The sequence below is a fragment of the Pogona vitticeps genome, chromosome 1 (genome assembly GCF_051106095.1).
Source record: "Pogona vitticeps strain Pit_001003342236 chromosome 1, PviZW2.1, whole genome shotgun sequence".
In the NCBI taxonomy this organism is placed as follows: Eukaryota; Metazoa; Chordata; class Lepidosauria; order Squamata; family Agamidae; genus Pogona; species Pogona vitticeps.
In genome coordinates this window covers 96,726,217-96,745,704 of record NC_135783.1, presented here as the reverse complement: position 1 = coordinate 96,745,704, position 19,488 = coordinate 96,726,217, and the positions used below count along the sequence as shown (strand labels likewise).

The window sequence follows — 19,488 nt, the reverse complement described above, 5'->3', positions numbered from 1 at the left end:
CCTTGAGCATCACAGCTCACATGGCTTTAAAACACATCCTTAGCTCTCAGGTTTGAAGGGAATCACTTCAGACAGGCTCCAAAGCAGTCAGCGCTGAGCCAAGCTTTAAGTGACCCATGGAAAGGAGCTATTGTCTGGAATGGCTTCTCGACACTCTCCAGGATTGTCACTCTGCCTGACTCAGAGTGACACATGTGAATATTTCCCAGCTTTTGTATCTCAGGGTACTATACAGCAGAGTAAAGTAGTTGTAGCAAACTTAAGATAGGATGGCTGATTTCTTGCTGTTTAACTTTGAATCTGTCACAGAGCATGTGCTGGACCTTGCCAGAAAGCTGTGTCTCCTACTGCAACTGTTTCCTCCATACCACCACCAGAGAAAGGAGAGAGACAAATGGCTATCCTGCCCGCCTTATCTGCACAGCCACCCAATGAGGTAGGCCAGATGGAAAGGAACTTGCGCAAGCAATTCAATTAATGTCACGGGAACGTAAACCTCAGTCTCTCATGTCTGGTCCAACACACTGGCTCTTGTGCTGACCTAACTATTGTCCACAGTATGAGGTTTAGGTCAGGAACATATGAACATATTTCCCATCTTTTCTGTATCAAAACAGATTTTGGTGGTGGTGGTGATCACTTCAGACTCTGAAAAATAAGACCCTAGTTATGTTTGGTGGTTAATTGCCTTAACTTAAGATATTACCACAGGCATTATCTGTTGCACAGTGGGTGATTCAGGGCACAACTGATAATAGCCACAAAGATTTCTTAACTTTGGGCAGTTTGCCTCCAAAATATGTGCCATTTATGTTGTCACACAAGAGGATTTTTTCCCCTAACATTCACAAATTGGCTGACATCAAAAAGCCACCCAAGGAAGTAAAGACATTAAGAAACAGCATTTATTGCAAACTTTACACCATGGGTTGAGCAAGTTCTTTTCTTTCACTCTTAGGATTTCTACATCTAGGATAGTACAAAAATGTAACTTTTCCTAATTTTGTTTTTCACAAAAATATATTTGACTGCAAAATAGTCCTTCATATTTGCCAACGTATGAAGGCGCAGCTTCTGAAGTTCCATTGAGAGATTTTATTTTCCCTTGTATAATGCAGAACACGAAGTTGGACCCTCCTTGAGTCTTTCATTTTATGATGATAGGTGGGGAAACGGGAAAGAGGTTTGTTTCAATTGATCTTTTACAATCCATAGTTCTGAAAGGAAAGAAACAGAATTCAGCCCTAAACAGAGTCAAGGCATTACATTCATCGCTCATGAAAATAGAAAGAACTGACTCAGAAGAATTGGAAAAATAAGAGAGCCAAGGTTCAAGAAAAAAAAATCAGAGGTGGGAATGAGCAGGGCATTGAAACAGTATATGAACCAGGGTGTCAGGCGTCTCTAAACAAAAAGAACAAAGTCTTTTTTCACGAGGGATATTGAGAAATTGACCGGCATGGGTGGCCGAAGGAAAAATGTTAAAACAGGCTTACATAAAAGTTCTTCTTAGATGTGGATTTACTAGGGAGTGGAAATATTTGGGAGAGTGATCCTGAGATGGAAAAAAATCCAACAGAAAGAGGAGAACATACAGGGTGAAGGTTATTGCATAGGTGATTGAATTCGGCGTGACAGAGCTTGTCCTTGATTATGGAATAAGCCCTAGTGAGATTCATATCTACTAAAGATTCCAGGGATATGTAAAGAGAAGAGAGTTTCTTTTCAATAAGCTGGAACCAAAAAAAAGGAGTAAGAATCACACAAAAAATCATATATCAGGGATCCAGAATGTGAATTTAAAAGAAGACGGAGCCAAAATTTAAATGTAAGTAACCAGGCAGTTGTGGAAGGTAGGTGAATGACCAATTCTAAAGATATAGTAGAAAGCCAAATTAAGTTAGGAACTCCTAATATTCTGCAAAAAAAAAAAAAACGTTGCTGCAACTTGATCAATATCCAAATTAGCCGAGTGTATCCATATAGGCACACTGTACAGCAAATGAGAAAGAATCTTAGACTGAAAAATCTGAATGGCTGCTGGGATATATTGGTTTCCGGAAGAATAATGAAATTTAGAAATAGCTTTTAATTGGGGAGAAATTGAAGAAATGGCAGCTTTTTTATGAAATGTTCAACTGAGTTTATGATGAATATGAAGACCCAGGTACTTATAAGAGTTTACTTGATGGTAGGAAGAAGATCCTATTGTCCAAGATGTAGGGGACCAAGAGTGGGAAAAAACCAAAATTTGGGTTTTATTAGGGTTAATGGATAGATCATTAAGATCACAGAAATCCTGAAATTTAAGTAAAGTGCGACGAAGACCTGATTTATTACGAGACATCAGCACTGTATCATCAGCATACAGGAGTATAGATAAGGGAACACCATTAAGGGCCAGAGCCGACTGATTGCAAGGGGAAAGGAAAGAGGGAAGATCGGCTAAAAATAAATTAAATAACAAAGGGGCCAAAATGCAACCTTGGCGAACACCTTTGAAAATTGGAATTTTTTCGGTAAGAGTGTTGGAATCAGGTAAACAAACCTGACAGGAATTATGGGAATGCAATTGGCAGAGCAAAAATAGCAGGCGTGGATCAATACTCCAGTTGGAAAAATTTTTCCATAGTAGATCTGTGTTGACAGAGTCAAATGCCCCTCGGAGGTCCACAAAGGCAACAAAAAGTTTGGTTTTGTTGTGGATTGCGTATTTTTCAGCAAGAAAAGTCAGCAAAAAGATATGATCCAGAGTGGATGCTCTGGCACGAAAGCCTATCTGTTCCTTTCCAGGAATATCCTTGTCAGCAGCCCATGTAGAGAGTTTTTTCAAGAGATATTTAGAATATAATTTTCCAATATTGGATAATAAGCTTATTGGGTGATAATTTGAGGGTTGAGAGGGATCGTCTTTTTTATGAATAGGTATAAGTATGGAAGATAACCAGAAGTTTGGAAAACAGCCAGAGTGATTTATCAAGGTAAAAAGAGTAGCTAAGGGCTCTGCCCACCAATGAGGATTTATGGTCAAGATCTCATTAAAAATGAGATCGAGTCCAGGAGCTTTGCCTGGCTTAAGTGAGATAATTAGTTCGAGGATCTCTTCAGGGGTGACTGGGGACCACTCAAGAAAGTCTTGTGATATGTTTACTGAAGAAGAACATGATGATGTGATGGAGAAAATTTTAGTAAAATAATCAATCCAGGTAACAGGAAATAGAATTGTATGGTTTAAGAGACGGAGAATTAGCCCGAGATACCAGAGACCAAAAAGCCTTTTGATCATGTGACAGGGTTGCTTGATGAAGTTGGGACCATTTTTGCTGGGCAAACCAATGTCTTTTCTCATCAAACAAGGCACGGCCTGTCCTACACAAATGAAAATATAATTTTAAAAGTGATGGAGTGGGTTGTTGACGAATTAGTTGGAATAGTGTCCTGATTTGTTTTTTTAGGGACCAACAATCTGAGTCAAACCAAGAGCTATGGTTGTCCCTGGGTGTTTGAGAGGGACGGGAAATGCACAGAAATTGAACCAATGAATCAATTATAGAATTATATGCAGAGATAGCTGTGAGGGAAGAAGAAGCTGAATTTAAATTATCAGTAAGAGACTTGGTTTCTACTTGATGACTCCAAAGGGAAAAAATGTGGTCTGTTATTAAAGAGCGTTTGAAAGGGTAGAGAGATCTACGAGGGAACGGTAAGGGATGAGCCTGTGAGAAGGGGAGGGAAAGAGATAGGAGAATAGGAAAGTGATCGCTCTCAGTGCCGGTATCTACAAAAAAGTTCGTTATCTGGGTAAGAGGTCTGGAGAGGCAAGAGCATAATCAATGACACTCGAACCTCTCACTGAAAAATGAGTAAATTCACCAGGAATATCACTGCCCAAAGAACCATTGAGGATAAATACATTCAATGTGGTACACAGGTCAATGAAAAATGGAGTGTAGCTATTAAAGGAATGGTCATTGGAAGTCCTTGAGGTAAGAAAACAAGGAGGAGTCAGATCTTCCAATTCATATGAAGGGCTAAGGCAGAATTAGATGGGCCTATTCTAGAATTTAAATCTAAGATCAGTAAGGAAGACAGGGCTATGGTATTGGAATATTTCAACACCAAATCCTCAAGATCCTCCCACAGAGTCTGGGGCGAAGGAGCTGTGGGTGGAATATAAACATTAAACAGCAAGATTTTGAGGTCATTAGCTTGAAGCAAAAAAGCTTGGGTATACAGGGAATGAGAAGAAAGAGAAGACATAGAGAAAGGGACATAATCTTTAGCAAAACAGCAAAGTCCTGCACGTGGACGACCCGCTTGGTTGAGCTTGAAACCAGGTAGATGGTAAGAAGTATAACCAGGGAGACTCGGAAAGGTTTGGGACCAGGTTTCTTGAAGGAGTATAATATAAAAAGCATTCAGATATTGTATAAGATCTTTATCAAGGGCTTTCTTTGACCAACCTGAGATGTTCCAAGAGATCATTTTTAAGGGCAGGACAGAAACTGAAGAGGAAGAACAGGGGTTAGTTAGTCAGCAAGGGGGGTTAGATGAGATAGAACAGCTAGGTAAAGAAGAATGGGAAATGATATCAGAAGACAGAGTAATAGACGGGGGATTAGAAGCTGGGAGAGTTGCAGAGGAACCACAAGAAAGGGGTTTAGAAGGGGAAGAGGCAGGGGGACAGGGGTCCTGGGAACAAGTCCCCCTATTTGGAGAGACACGAGAACCTGTGAAGTCATACATAAGTGGAGGAGGACACTGGGACTGGGCGTCAATTAATAAGAAAGAGTCAGCTCGAGAGCTTTTTTTAACAATACAGGGGGGGAGAGGTATTTGGGACACAGAATTAGTGATAGGAGCAGAACAAGGGATGATAGGAGCATTATCAGTGTTAGAGGGCACAGGGTTGGTAAGTAGCTCATGATTCAATAAAATATTCAATGTTGACGAGGACTTAACACATGTAGAATCATCTGGACCATTAGAAGGGTTTGACATCAGAGTTTCCACTGGAGTAGTGTCCATCTTGACAGCCTGTAAAGGAGAAGGGAGGGGAAAGAGATTGGGATTGAACAAAGGACAATCCAAAATGGGAGGGGGAAAAGGACGAGGATGTTCCGGACAGGAAGGTTGCACAATGGAGCCAGCTCTTGGATTTCTTCTGTAGATGTGTTCTTTCTTCACAACAAGATGAGATATAGCTAGATTCCATAAGAAACGATGAGGAATTATTCCATATTTAGAGAGGGATTTAACTGCGGCAAACAGGAGAGACGGAATGTAGCCAGAGTGGAACTCCAATAGGAAACGTGAGAATTGCTGACCAGAGGATATTTGTACAATATTTGAGAGATCTACTACAGAAATAGGCACCTTAAGTAGGTATGCCAAATGCCTCCTGGCATGCTGAATGTTATTCCAGGCAGGGTGTCTTCTAATTCTGGTTGCATTGCAAAGCGAAATAACAGCTGAATGTGCTTGGCAGACTAGCTGGAAAGAGGATTTTGTAGGCACCGCATAGTGAGCTCTTAGGGGAGAAGATGAAGCAGGAGGAAGATGTAGAGTATCCAGCTCAGACACTATAGGAGGCTTGGGAAAGTGGGTTGACATCCCTGAGGTAATTTGTTGTAGTCCCTTTAAGAGATTTAAAATATGAGAAATCTGGGAAAAAATTAGTGAAATCATCTGAGCAGTCAATAGAGATTGATCCTTCAGTAGTTTGAGCGACTCACAGGCCATTCCACAAGGTGATGGATCTCCATTCATGATCTGGGGTTCCTGTAGCCCGACCAAGGGAGGAGGAGATGTCTGAATAATGTCTGCCCTTGAGGGGGAATGACTAGTAGCTGATTCGTTTGTCAGAAAATATGTTTCCAGTCTTGACTGTTTAAGTGTTGGCGGCATCTCCTGAGGAGAGCTAGACGGAGAAAGTGTTCTTTTTTCCTCATTGAAGAAATATAATAGTCCGTGAATTGTAAACAGGCTCCCACACTGTAAAATTTAATGGCGTCATAACTGGCGTCTTCAGGCAGTAAATCACTCGTAGGCTCACAGAGCGTAGAAGCAAGGTGAAGAAGCCAAAAAGAGCTCAAAATGTGGGGTCAGGATTACTTACAACGAAGAGCAATTTAGAAGGGTCACGAGACAACATAAATTAGAAGAAAACAGGAAAAATACTCAAATTACCGGAGCTCCAAAATCCAGCGTCTGATGGTTAGGACTCTCCCACGTGACACCCCCCCCCCAAAAAAAATTGTTCAGTCAGTAAGAAGAAGACAAGGCCCAAACCTTCCTGGGATCTAATTTTCTAGGTAAATGAGCTTTGCTTTGCTTTGCTTTGTAGAAATATTCAACCATTTGAATCCCCACTTGTGATCTGAAATCATACAGCCCAGACAAAGCTTTTCTGCCATAATAAGAACTGGGCCTATGTAACTAACGTGTTGGTTGCTATTGTTTCACATTTGGAGTTTAGATTAGTCTTGCCACATGCATATGTTTGAGTGTAGGCTTATTCAAGAAATAGGGTTCAGCCAGTGGTGCTTCTCCTTTTAGTCTACTGTAATTCTTTATTGCATTGAATCCATCACTCTTGCTGGAAATACACAGATGGTTGTATTGCCAGTGAAATGTTCAAACATGTCGAGCTCCATAACGCGGAAACTTGTGCTGTCACTAGTACTGGTGATAATAATGTCTGTGCAACAAATGAATCTTATTGGATATTATCTTGGGTCAGGTTGTTACAAATAGTTATATGTGCTCTAGAAAATTTGCAGGAGGGGACAGGAAAAAATCCACGTTTTTAGAACAGGCAATAATTATTTCTTAAGTCACTGCAACTTTTGATTGCACTTTATGCCAGCAGGGTGTAGGAGCAGACTGGCTGATATGGAAGAGGATTCTAATACTTACTAAAGTATTAGAGAGCAAGGTGAGAGAGATTATTTTCATGCTACAGAATCCTCTTTCTTATCTGCCCCTCTGTTTTGGTTAAAATATTATTCAGGGTGGTAAAGAAAATCTGTACGCCTCCATTGAGCAGATGATACTAACGTATCCACTTGTTTGGGCAGTCCACATGTATGGCTACTTATCCAGAAGCCTTCTCATTTATCCTTCCCCTTTTGGAAAGGTGGCAAACTGCACAAAGCAATCTCTGAATCCAGTCTTTGTATGGAGGTAACTCCTCATATTTTAGGTAAGTGGGGGAAGGCATCTTACTCTATCACTAGTCAAGTGGCCCAGGTAATGGGTGAACTAGTCCCGACCACCAATTTAATACACAGTTGCCACAGCGTGGGTGCTTGAAAATACAAAACGCAATCAGTATGGCAAGAGGGACATAGGTTGATTTGAGTGTGAAGGAGCTGTGTAAAAATAGCAACAGTGCCAAAAAAGAGAGTCACTAATGATTCATGGGTTGCTCACTTTACTTATAAACACTGTGCATGTTTCTAGATATGTCCAATGCATGTTACATTTTAGATCTATACACCAAAGGTATTTTTAAACATGTGGAATGTGTTGTAGAGACAAGCTCATGTTTGCAAATACTTGTAACATATACACACATTCATTAAGGATTTGAGGCGCAGCTATGGTTTATAGTAGCCTATGCATTTGTCACCATGCATTGAGGGGGGCAAAAACTTATTTGTTTGATTCCAAGTCATGATAAATTATACTGCTGTCAAGATATGTACTGTACCTTGTTGGGAATGGGAGTGGGAAGATACATCTGTTTGCCATGGTAATTATGACTAAATAATTCAGCCGTGGTCCTTGAGCTTATGACAAATTTTCTACTGAAGTCCTTGGCACTGAATGTTGGCCCAACTCATTTTCTCCTTTCTGTGAAGAAGTATTACCTCTGGGTTACATACTGCTGAGAATATTTCTGAGTCACTTTCACATATGCAGGGCAGAGAAAACTGAAAGGCTATGACCTGTTGTTTATCCACGAGGTGATTGGATACTTCAGGCTCATACAGGGCAAAACCCCAGGAGGTCTTTGACAAGGACTCACAAGTTCAAACTACTTACTGTCAATGGCCTTATATGCAAAGTGTCAACAATGCATTTAAATGGTGAGGGTGGAAATCGGTTAAAGCTTTGTGCTTTGGGATTGCACATTAATCAGCTGGGTGCATTTCCAGTCATATCTTTTGCTCTCAAAATCTTATTTCCAGGCCCAGTGAGAATATTTTGCAAACAAAAACACTACATGTACATCTAGAATCAAAGGTATTTATGACAGCACTTCCTTCTGAATCCTTGCAGTACATTCATAGACATAAATGGCTTTACGTATGTCACTTCAACTCTGATAGAAATGAATTAGAGTTGTGGGGAGATTTTCTCCATTTGATAATACGTCAAGGTGTGTGCTGCTATCAGCAGTTTTAGCACATTACACATTTATTCATATGCTGAAGAAAATAAGCATAAACATACTACTTATACTAGTAAATGTTATTAAACATTATGATCTGAACTCTTATGTTATCAATTTCTATCTCCCTTCGGTTTATAAAACAAGGACTGAAATCCAGTAGTAAGTCCCAACTAGAGTAGACCATTGGAGAATACATTCCTCCATGAGTTCTGCTGATTTAGTAGGCCTATTCCCTTTGTGACTTGCTACTGGATTTCAGCCAATAAGAAGTGTTTTGTCCTTAATTCCCCTCTGCTTCATATGTTTTATGGATGGGTGTTATTTGTTGTTGTTATCATTTGGCAATAATTGTTACAGTTCAACATACTACATGTAAGGGCTGTACCCTTGTACAATGATTTGTATTTGCAGAGGGCAACCTCTTTCTTTCAAATGCACTGCGCAGGCAACAAGTATTTACGTCTCGTATACAACACACACTCTAGTTCACAGAAATTAGTAGGTTTTGTTCTGACAATGTCTTGGATGTCCACTCACAAATACAGAACACTTCCCCCAGCACAAAGAAAACAATGCAAACCCTTTTACCACTTTGGTGTTTTGCAAAAAAAAAATTCGATCATGCCCATCCATGTTTAAAATAAATGCCTTCTTCTAGTATCCAACCCACAATCTGAAACACCCTAAAAGTTTAGTTTCTGTAACGGCATCCCCTGAAGAAGCTATTAGATATTTTGGTGATAATATACACTATATCTGTGAACTTCATTTATTTTCTATGGATCCCTAACCCCAAGTGTTCAAAGCTGCTTCTAGGAGCAATCTAGGTCTCTTCGGTCCTAATATGAGACTCTTCACTGTTATGTCCCCGTGGATCTCTAGTTTCTTAGCAGGATCTCAAAGGCCCAGAAGACAAGGAAATGTAGCTTTATTGCAATGGACATCTATTCTGAAAGTGTAACCAACACAGCCATGTGGAAACTATTCCTTTGTGTGTGAATCTCTAGTAAGCCACTAGGAGTAGTGCTGGGTTTCCCAGAGTATACCTAAGTGTAGATCACTGGTGGGCACCATCTGGACCTCCAGAAGTTGTTAAATGGCAATTCCCACTAGAACTAGCCAACACAGCCCAAAGTGAGGGGTGATGGGAGTTGGAGTCCAACAGCACCTGTTATGGGGGCACAGATTCTTCAACTCAGTTTTAGAAAATCAGGCTAAGTTCTCAGGGGTTGAGAAATTCTGCTTGACCCACAGGCATCATTAAGTAAAGCCAGGATCGCAGGTTCCTGCCGTGGCATGCAGAGATGTAGACAGTCTCATTTTTCCAAACATTAGACTGAACACCAGGAGAAAACAACAGCAACACTCCACCTGCTTAATATCCATGTGCCAGGCTGTTGTCACAGGCAAGAGTGCCATGGGGGTTGGGGGTGGGGAATAGCCTTTCTGTTTTAAAGGAAAAAGTGATAGCAACCTAAGCGAAACAGTGCTGCCCTTTCTTTAGCTAACAATTTGAAGCCACTACCCACTCAACCCATTTTCTCTGAAAGTAACCCTGGGCTGGAGTTAACAACTGGATCAATCAATATACTCTCCTAAGGAAGTTAATTAACAAGTAAATCCAAGCCCCTGCTAGAACCGCTTTGTCAAAGAACGTGTCTCCAAACGGGTCAAATACCAGCAGAGGCAGGCAAGCCAGGCCGGGCCTGGCATTTTCTTTTCTGAAGGCATCTGGGATTAATGGGCCATTTCATTGCTGCAAGTGAACTGCGGCAGCGGCTGAATTGCCTGCCCTGCTTCATCCCTGAATGAAGGGACCAGGAGAATGCTCAGTGACGGGTTGCCTTTGTTAGTGGGAGCAGCAGCCTCGTCTCTGGCATTATTCCTTCCCTTGCCTTGCAGTGAAGACCCCGGGAGGGAGGGAGGGAGGGTCAGCTCTCCGTCTTCTGGCTGGCCCTGCTGGGATGCAGTTAAACTCACATTTGACCAGAGGTTGGCAAAGTGAATCCTGGCCATGCTGGCCATTGGGTTCTGGGAGTAATAGTGGACAAAACATCAGGACAAGGCCGCATGGCCCTCAGAACAATACAAATGCAGGAACAGGTGATATCTGTGTTAGACCAACCAGAAAATAAAGCAAAAAAAAAAAAGCAAACTTTCTTTTTGCGGGGAGGGGGTTGTATTGTTTTGTTTTCTGAAAAGTCTCATAAAGGTATCACCTGTTTCTGCATTTGTACAGTTCACAAAAGGAACCTTTCTCAGCCCTGGCTGCCACTCTTTGGACTTGGATTCCCAAGCCCCCCCTCCCCCAATCTGGGAAGCTTTGGCCTGGTCAGTCAGTCAAGAGCCCTCTGTTCCCCTTCATTGTTGTTCCTCTTTCTTTTTGTTCTGTCCTGGCATTTCTGGTGGCTCCCTTGCCAGGCCTTGACTCCCTGCCAGTTCTACCCGGTTGCCTTCCTGCTTTCTGTTTACTTCCAAGTCTTCTTGATCCTGATCCTGCCTGGACTTACTGACCAACCCCTGACCCACTTAGCCTATTTTCACATCCAGGACTCATCTATTCCTCTCCCCCTCCCCACCCAAGCTCCTTTGTCTCTAACTGAATGAAACAGTTTTTGGTCAAAAGGTAGGAAACAATGCACAAAATTATAGCTTAGAACAGGAGTGATAAACCTTTGACACTCCAAATGTTCTGGACTACAACCCTCATAGCCCTTTAGCCTTGGTAATACAGGCTGGGATTCTGGAATCATATAGTAAAAGATCAGAGGTGGGGGGGTGGAGGTTCACCACCCCAGCCTAGAAGCAGTACTACAGCAGCTCCACTGGCTGCCGATCTGTTTCCGGGATAAATTTAAAGTGATGTTTCTACTCTATAAAGACCTAAACAGCTTGGGCCTGAGCTATCTCAAGGACTGCACCTCCATTTATGAGCCTGCTCAAGTCTTGATCATCAGAAGAGGGCTTTCTCTCAGACCTGCCACCTTCCCAGGTGCATTTGTGGGGATACGAGAGAGGGCCTTCTCTGTTGCTGCTCCCAGACTTCAGAACTCCCTCCCATAGGAGGACAGGCTGGCCCTGTCCTTGCTGTTATTCTACAAGGAGCCAATGACGTTTTTCTTCAGACAAGTTTTGCTTGAGTGTATAGCTGCCTGGGTGGGGTTCTAAATGGAATGTTGTACCTTACTGCTAGGAAAGTGCTTTGGTGTTGCTAATGTTTCTTTGCATGCTCTTTGTCTGATCCCTTTGTTTTTGTATATTCAGCATTCTTAGTGTTAAATACTGCCTTTTAATGATATAAGTTGCCTTGGGTCCTTTTCAAGGAGAAAGGCCCAGTAAAAGTACTGTATCTTAAATAAATAAATCACAAGTATCTGCAGAACATTAAGTCTACTGTTAGGTTTGTCAAGTCTTCATTCAGACATTATGACTGTTCCTTTCCAAACAGAGTGGTGTGCTGAACTTCAACGACCTAAGAGCAGACCAGAATTATTTTTCTTGATTAATTGGTGGCCATTTCAGCAGGTAAAAACATAAACTGTCCACCTGCTTGAAACAGGTGGAATTCTCTCTAAGATGATATATGTGATTTTAAATCTATCATGGTCCCTCCTGTTTTCTGATCATTATTTGCAATTACAGCAATGTAGGAACTGATTATATGCAGAATACATCATGCGAAAGACTGGACTGGAGGAATCCCAAGACGGAATTGAGATTGCCGGAAGAAATATCAACAACCTCAGATATGCAGATGATACCACTGCATGGGGGGGACAGGAGAGAGCCTTCTCTGTTGCTGCTCCTAGACTTTGGAACTCCCTCCCCTTGCCTATCCTTCTGCAAGCAGGCTAAGACCTTTCTCTTCAGGCAAGCTTTCCCTCCTAAACTAGCTACCTATGTGTGATTTTTAGATGGAATGTTGTGCATTACTGCTTTTTACTGGATTTTTAGTACTACAGTACTTTTTTTTTTCCATTTTTGTGTTTTCCATTTTTCAGAGTAGCCTTTTAAAAAATATTTGTATTGTTCTTAGCTTTAATATTGCTGTGGTGATCTCCTCTGAAGCCCCTATTCCCCCAGGCCTTCAGGAAGTTCTCGCTCTTCTTTCTTCGCTGCCACCAGGTATTGCTGTTTCAATACCATTTAATCAAGGAGACACGTGTGCTTTTAAAACTTAAGTCATTTATTAGATCAGGGAAGTTAACATCTGATTAATATTCAATAGGTAAATCACAGGTTGCTAATCACTTGTATTTGAATCAATTCTACTTTAACTTTAAAACTCTATTAACACTCTGTTCCATTCAGCGTTCTTACAGATCTCTAACTCACTCTTAGTTCACTTTTAAGTTTCATACTGTCTCTCACTACCAGAATCTCTCTCTCAGACTCCATAGGTAAAGGTAAATGTAAAAGTTCCCCTTGACAATTTTTGTCCAGTCGTGTTCGACTCTAGGGGGGCGGTGCTCATCCCCGTTTCCAAGCCATAGAGTCAGCGTTTTGTCCGAAGACAATCTTCCGTGGTCACATGGCCAGTGCGACTTAGACACGGAACATTGTTACCTTCCCACCGAGGTGGTCCCTATTTATCTACTTGCATTTTCATGCTTTCGAACCGCTAGGTGCCATGGCGGGAGCTGGGACAAGCGACCGGCGCTCACTCCATAGCATGGATTCAATCTTACAACTGCTGGTCTTCTCACCCTGCAGCACAGGCTTCTGCGGTTTAGCCCACAGCGCCACCACGTCCTCTCAGACTCCATACACCAGCCTTTATTATCCAGCCCCTCCCCCCTTGGCTCCGCCTTCCATCCTCTCATTGGCTCCTTCTCCACTGTTCAGCTGTGACGGACAGGTGAGGGCTGGGATGTTCACTACAATTCCCTTTTAATGAAGTAAGCTGCCTCTTTATACTCATTGTTCTTAGCTTTAAATATTGTCTTTTAATGATGTTAACCAAGGTGGTGTACTCATGGCTTGCAACTTTACTGTCTTTTAGTGTTTAGAGCCACCTTGAGTTCTTGGAATATTTTAAGCAAACAAACATATAACCTCTGACTTCCCAGCCATATACCTAAACCACTAAGCTATCCAGCCACATTTAAGATGGAAAAGCCTAAACACTATTTCTAACTAAAAGGAAGATGTTTAGGGGAAGGGAGAGCATGTTCTTGAAGGAGAGGCAGGAAGTCTTTCTCACACACATAAGTGTGAGAAGTGACCATGGTGCCTCAGAAAACCAGTCTGGGATAGGTGGGGGAAAGTGTAGATAGAAAAGGAGAGAGTAATCTTATTTTATTTATTGTTTACTTCATTTTATTCACTACATTTATATCCTGCCCATCCAGTGCCAGGGCACTCCTCTGGGTGGCTGATTAAAATATCACAACCCAATGCTGCCCAAGACATAAATTAAAGAGAACCAAGAAACATTAAAAACCCAGGATATCCCCCCTTCAAAAGGAAACAAAGATAGCAAATCAAAATCAAGATTAGTTAATGGGACCACAAGGATGTTACAGGGGTAAAATGTTTCCAAAGGATCCTTCTTGCCAATAATGCATCTCATCTGATGATACACACTCACTCAAGCTCTACAGGGGATTGGTTTATTCATTACCCAAGAAATGTGCAGAGCAGTCACTTTGTGAATAAGCTTGCTTACAGTAAGAATTCAGTTACAAGTACTGATTAGCTCATAGATGGCAGACAATCCTAGGCACAGTAAAGGCAGAAGGCAGAGCACCAACTGAACACTGTGAACATCCATGCACAAGTCTCAATGGCGGGAAAGGAAATTAGGGGTGGGTGGGGGTGCCCTGTATCTTAGACCCAGTGCAGTGCAGTGAACAAGAACGTCAGACTGGGAGTCGGGAGATCTGGACCCAAATCCTGTTAGGCCATGGCAACTCAACATAGGGTGAAGGAAGTGATAAAAAAAATACTCCTTAAATATCTCACTTACTTCCCGATCCCTAGTAAGGTTGTCATCAGTTTGAATTGAATTGACAGCACATAACAACAACAAATACTCTATGTCTATATTGAGCGCTGTTAACCTTCAGGAAATAGCCCATGGCCCGGCATGGTTGGATCAGATGGGAATGCACTGGGTCACAACTCCTAGGACATGGGCAAGAGCTGGGGCTAAGCAAAAGGGGGTTCTACGGCTTTAAGGGAAAGGGAAAGAAAAGAAGGAAAGAGAATTTTGGGAAACTACAGAGGAGAGGCAAGTCATTTCAAGGAGAAAGGCAGGGCAAAATATTTTAAATAAATAATAGTGCACAGCAGGTATCCTTTCCATGGTGTGGTGGCAGCAGAAAAGGCCAGCAGAATAATTGGGAAAGCCAAGTTCTGTACCTAAAGGCAGAGAGAGAGAAAGATTTTCAAGTACCTGACATGCCTTTTCCTGACTTTCCTGCATTCCTCTTCCAGATTTCTATTGTGAACCACACCAATATTATCTACTCATCAACTGGTTTCTAAATCTATAGCTCGAAGGGACACCAAAGAGACCCAGAAGATGGCCTGGATGTTGTCTTCTCCTCTGCAACACCAAGGACAAGTTCCCTCAAGATAGCTGGACTTATGATCAAAAGCCAACTCAAAAGTAGAGCACATTGTAAACAACATACAATAAGAAAGCTGGTAATAAAGGTAAGGTAAAGGTAAAGGTTCCCTTTGACAAATGTCCAGTCGTGTCTGACTCTAGGGGGCGGTGCTCATCCCCGTTTCCAAGCCATTGAGACAGTGTTTGTCCGTAGACGGTTTCCATGGTCACGTGGCCAGCACAACTAGACACAGAACGCCATTACCTTCCCACCATGATGGTACCTATTTATCTACTTGCATTTGCATGCTTTCAAACTGCTAGGTTGGCAGGCTCTGGGACAAGCAACAGGAGCTCACTCCATCATGTGAATTCGATCTTATGACTGCTGGTCTTCTGACCTTGCAGCACAGAGGCTTCTGCAGTTTAACCTGCAGCACCGCCACTATAAATGGTAGGAGACACCATTTATAGGGAAAGGACCTCCAGAAAACAGGATGAAGTTTTGAAGAGGCCTCCTGGATATCCTTTTAAATTGTTCCAAAAACAATACTGGGGTGCAAGTGACTCCTATGTCTGCTGCAGGGAAATTTTTTCCACAAGGCTCCTTACTACTGCATGCTGGGCTTCCTGAAATATAAGAATTCACCAGTAATTGATGGGCGGGCATGGAGAGCTAGCAACTGGTCCAGGATGCAGCACAGCTGATCCAGGCAGCAAAGCCCAGGGCTTCTTCTTCTGCCTCTGCAGTGGCTGGCCCTCCACCTCTCCACTCCCATTTCTCCCCGCTTGGAAAGATACGATTTACTTCAGCAGAGGGGTTTTAATAAACCAGTTGAAATAAATCAGTTTGGCCCGTGATTTAAAATAAAAATAACCCTCTGGCAGAAAAGTATTTTGCCTCACCTTCCAGCCAAAAACAAAGGACAAAAAAGAAAGAAAGAAAGAAACCATCAAGCAAATAAAAACATGCTTCCATTTATGTCATCAAGGCACCTTATTTTGATTTTTTTTCCTAATCTGAATCAACAGTAGTAGTTCTAATTGGCAGTGTAATCACACCCTAAGTTGCAACTAGAGCAGGTCCATTTGATGCAAGGATATTTATGGAGAGGTAACTCACCAAATCCCCATTGAATCAGTGGACCTTCTCTAGTACAATTTACTACACTAAGAAATAGGATTCCAGCCAAAGTGTTCCAAGGAGAAAGACTAGTGAAACTCTCTGGCAAAGCCCAAGGTTCCTTATCTTTAGGAAGTGCTGACAGCAATCCTAGTTTCAGCAAAGAGTGATATCAGCAAGAGCAATTTCAGCAAGGATGCTTAAGAGTCACTAATACAAGCAGAACTGGGACCAGATTGGAACAATGGGCACTGATCATTCCAATGGGGTCTGAGATGGCCTTTTAAACAAAATAATGAAAAGATGTGAGCCAGTGTAGTGCGGTGGACAGAATATCAGACTAAGACTCAGGAGACCTGGGTCCCAATCCTTGCATAGCAATGGAAACCCACTGGCCAATAGGCATTGGAAAATCATCTCACATACCTTGAAATTTTTAGGATCACCGTAAGTTGGAAGCAAGGAAGGTACTTAACAAAACCAACAGCAGAAACAACATCAAAACAACAACAAAAAGCTAGGTACAACCAATCGTAATACGTAAAGTGTTTTCATCAGTCTAAATCTAAAAGTGCCACTGGCTGACTGCAGCGCCATGTTCCTAGGCCAGGGCATTTGCCCTTTATAAAACAATGGGGCTCCTCAGGTCCCTGAACCACTCTCTGGAAGTAATGGCGGACTGGATGTGGGTTAACAACCTGGGGCTTGAGCCAACAGAGACAGAATCGTAGAATAATTGAGTTGGAAGAGGCGTCTTAGGCCACTGAGTCCAACCCCCTGCTCAATGCAGGAATCCAAATCAAAGCAGATCTGACAGATGGTTACCCAATTGTCTCTTGAATGCCTCCAGCGTTGGAGTGCTCACTGCCTCCTGAGGTAATTGGTTCTGTTGTTGTACTGCTCTAACAGTTAAGAAGTTTTTCTCAGGGGTGATCAGTAAATAGGCTAGCCCGGGATCAGGAATCCAACCAGCTCTGGATGATGTTCCACTCTTTCTGAATGGTCAGGTTCTCAGTTTTGTGGTGCATCTCGACCCACCCTTTTCCCTTGATGGTCAGGTGGTTCTTACAACCATAAGTGACTTTATCCAGCCTCAGTTGGTATTTCAGTGGTACCCTTTCCTGGGTAATGTGCATCTGGCTACAGTGAGTTATGCTTTAATAACCTCCCTTCCCACTTAGACTACTGAAATCTAAGTGGGCTTACCCTTAAAGAGTGTTCAGAAACTATTATAATAATGATCATGTACTGTCAAGTTAATTCGTACTTATAGCAGCCCTTTAGAGAGTTTTCTAAATGTGTTTTACCATTCCCTTCTTCTGAGACCGTGCAGCTTGACCAAGGCTACACAGGCTGGTTCTTCTATGATGCACAGTGGGGAATAGAATTACTAAGCTCTGGCTCACAGTCAGATCCCTAATTCAGTCAGTTATCCAGCCACAGTGAGTACAGAATGAGGAGGCAAATGGCTTCCTGGTAAACATATCGCACTAGTCCCATGCAACTACCAGTCTCCCTTCTGAGCACAATTCAATATGCCCAAGGCATTGAACCATAAAATCCAATAAATCATTTGGGGCTAAGATATTTGAAAGATAATATCCTCCCAGATGCATTTGCCCATAGTCTAAGGCTTGTTTTAATTTTGCTGTATGTTATATATATTACATTGTTTATATTTTGATGACAGGCAAGCTGAATGCCAGCTTATAAATAAATTTTAAATAAAATAAAGAAAGCAGTAAAACGAATTCAAAGCATTTCAATCACACTTTAAAGGGCCCTGCGTTGATTAGATAGTACAGATTTTTAAGTTTTTGTAATAAGCATATATAAACACCAGATACACAATATGTTATATTGAAAAGGGAATTCCTACATTCTTTCACACGCAGAGAAGACAATGCATTTCTAAAATGAGACCCACTTGAAAATGTGTGCACACATCTAAAAACAAAAAATGTTTGTTTGTTGCAGTCATTCTAAAGCAAAGCAATAGTTTAGTATTTAAAATGCAATGTATTGAGGTGCCGCCACCTCCCATTAAATAGAGTTGAAGAGGGCAACCCTATGCACACTGACTTGGGAGTAGATCCCACTGAGTTCATTATACAGTAGTTTACTTCTGAATAAATCTGCATTGACTTGTACTGTTAGTCTATTGACTAAATTTATCCGTTAGGTGGAAGCTACCATCCAGGAGTAAGAAACACCATTTGTTATTCTTTTTAGATGACCAACACATGTGACCTAGCAGGCTATTAGGTTGGAAAAGTCCATTCTTTCCTATAAGAGGGGAAAGGGAAAATATCTCTAATGAAAGCCCAGTCCTGTTCCCCTTACACCAATAAATCCACTGCTCTCTCATTGAATTCAGTGAAGTGACATTATAGCACCAGAAAATCCTATTGAACACAACAGGGTTTACTTGTGCATTTATCTGACCTCTCTCTCTCTCTCTCTCTCTCTCTCTCTCTCTCTCTCTCTCTCTCTCTCTCTCTCTCTCTCTCTCTCTCTCTCTCTCTCTCTCTCTCTCTCTCTCTCTCTCTCTCTGTGTGTGTGTGTGTGTGTGTGTGTGTGTGTGTGTGTGTGTGTGTGTGTGTGTGTGTGTGTGTGTGTGTGTGTGTGTGTGTGTGTGTGTGTGTGTGTGCTGCCAGGTGGCTTTCAAGACTGTCACCTTCCTATGTAGCCAGTTGCAATGTGCAACTGTGTGAAATGTATACGGTCTATTTGAATATAACAATTCACTCATCCCAAATACTTAAAAAGTCAGCTACAGTAAGTTCCAATTTAAAATTGACAGACTCCTCAGTTAATGAGTATAGGATTGAAAACTATATGGGATAAATCCTACATATCTTCTGGAAGTACTTGGGAACTTCTGGCTCTCTAGATGTTAATGAACTGGAGCCTCCATCATCCCCTCACAATTTGGCCATGTAGGCTAGGGATGAGGGGAACTAAAGTCCAGCTCTCTAGAAAGCTGCAGGTTCTTCAATTCTGTCCTAAAGCATGAATCCCACAGAGCACAGTGGAAATGGCTCCTAAAGCACCGTGCTTAGGATGGAGACAATATCAGACGCCCCCTGACTGGTGGGCAGGAAGGTGTGGTTTTCACCAGAGCTGTAACTAGCAGTGTTGGCATTCAGGGCAAGAAATGCTGCCCACTGCTGATTTTGCCCTGATACATGCCCATGAACCTCCCATTCCCAATCCATGAAAAAGAGGGAGGAAAATATGGTGTCTCCCCAAATACATGCTTTCAAGAGGAGGGAAAGTAAATGCTGGGCTGTGTTGTCCTTCATTCTCCTAACACTCACCAGTACCTTCACCTCTAGATCTCTAAATTTTGGTGCCCTGGGGCAAAGCCCCACCTGCTCCTCTTTAGTTATAGCCCCGCTCTAGTGTATA

General features: G+C 42.0%; 1 long non-coding RNA gene across 1 annotated transcript; it reads left to right on the top strand.

The window, feature by feature from the left end:
- The first annotated feature begins 240 nt into the window (after positions 1-240).
- On the top strand, positions 241-18,726 carry LOC144586673 (uncharacterized). The gene is made up of 2 exons (XR_013541624.1): positions 241-13,259; positions 14,840-18,726. It is a non-coding gene; the product is annotated as an uncharacterized LOC144586673 (long non-coding RNA).
- The last annotated feature ends 762 nt before the right edge of the window (positions 18,727-19,488 follow it).